This window comes from Mustela nigripes, chromosome 15, assembly GCF_022355385.1.
Source record: "Mustela nigripes isolate SB6536 chromosome 15, MUSNIG.SB6536, whole genome shotgun sequence".
In the NCBI taxonomy this organism is placed as follows: domain Eukaryota; kingdom Metazoa; phylum Chordata; class Mammalia; order Carnivora; family Mustelidae; genus Mustela; species Mustela nigripes.
The window spans coordinates 66,088,851-66,090,189 of NC_081571.1; the positions used below are offsets into that span (position 1 = coordinate 66,088,851).

The window sequence follows — 1,339 nt, forward strand, 5'->3', positions numbered from 1 at the left end:
AAAAAAAAAAAAAAAATGGTCTGTCTTCCTTTCTCATACCAGCTCAAATTTCACCTGCAAGGCAAGTCTGAATTAGTCAAACACACAAGGACCTTAAATGCCATTGAAGGCAATTTAGCGTTTATCCTGTCAAGATGATGAAACTGAAGCACCCCAAGCCTTTATATGATTTGTTCAAGCTCACAGAGTTCACTAGGGAGGGATTCAGACAGAACTTTGCCTACAGCTTGATGCTTAATGAGTGTGTGTCTCTTCCGAATATGTGCTAATAATTAATTAATTAATATTGAATCCTGAAATCCCTATGAGATAGAGCTAAGTTTATTTCACTTTTCAAGATAAGGCTGATGAGCAGAACCAGTGAGTCAAGGCCATGATATAATCATTTTGAATTACCATCATTTTGGATTAACATGGGCAAGTTTTACTGTTCAATTTTATTCCTATTGTTTCCCTCTTTGTGAATTGTTTACATCTTTGAATCAAGACACCAATATTCCATCTAAATCTTATTTTTTAAAATTCATATTATTTTCTGACCTAAAATTACCTGGTAGATTTGTTATCCAATTGATAATCTAAGAATGAAATAAATACCTGATAAACATATTGAAAAAATGAAACACACAATATAAGAAAAAGCAATACCTTTCTCCATACCTTTGTATTACTTAGTAGAAGAAAAATGTAAAGGTGTCAGCCCTACTATTAACTGGTATGGATTACTATTAATAATAAAGAATAAAGGTAATAGTAACCTTCCGGTGAAAACACTTTAGTGACATTGTGTGCTTCCCAGGTAGACTGTGCACATTGCAAATGAAAATCTTGCCTTTAAGAATACATATTTCCCCACTCTGGAAAACAACATGAAGGTTCCTCAAAATGTTGAAAATAGAACTACCTTATGAGCCAGCAATTGCACTACTGGGTATTTAACCTAAAGATACAAACTAGTGATCCGAAGGGGCATGTGCACCCAAATGTTTATAGCAGCAATGTCTACAATAGCCAAACTATAGAAAGAACCTAGATGTCCATCAACAGATGAATGGATCAAGAAGATGTGGTATATATACACAATGGAATACTAGCAGCCATCAAAAGAAATGAAATCTTGCCATTTGTGATGACGTGGATGGAACTAGAGGGTATCATGCTTAGCAAAATAAGTCAATCGGAGAAAGACAACTATCATGTGATCTCCCTGATACGAGGAAGTTGTGATGCAACATGGGGGGTTAAGGGGATAGGAGAAGAATAAATGAAACAAGATGGGATTGGGAAGGAGACAACCATAAGTGACTCTTAATCTCACAAAACAAACTGAGGGTTGCTA

The 1,339-nt window shown here is 35.3% G+C and overlaps 1 pseudogene; it reads right to left on the bottom strand.

Annotated features, from left to right (window-relative positions):
• LOC132002689 (heme-binding protein 1-like) overlaps positions 1–1,339 on the bottom strand; it is a 21,152-nt pseudogene that overhangs the window by 18,226 nt on the left and 1,587 nt on the right.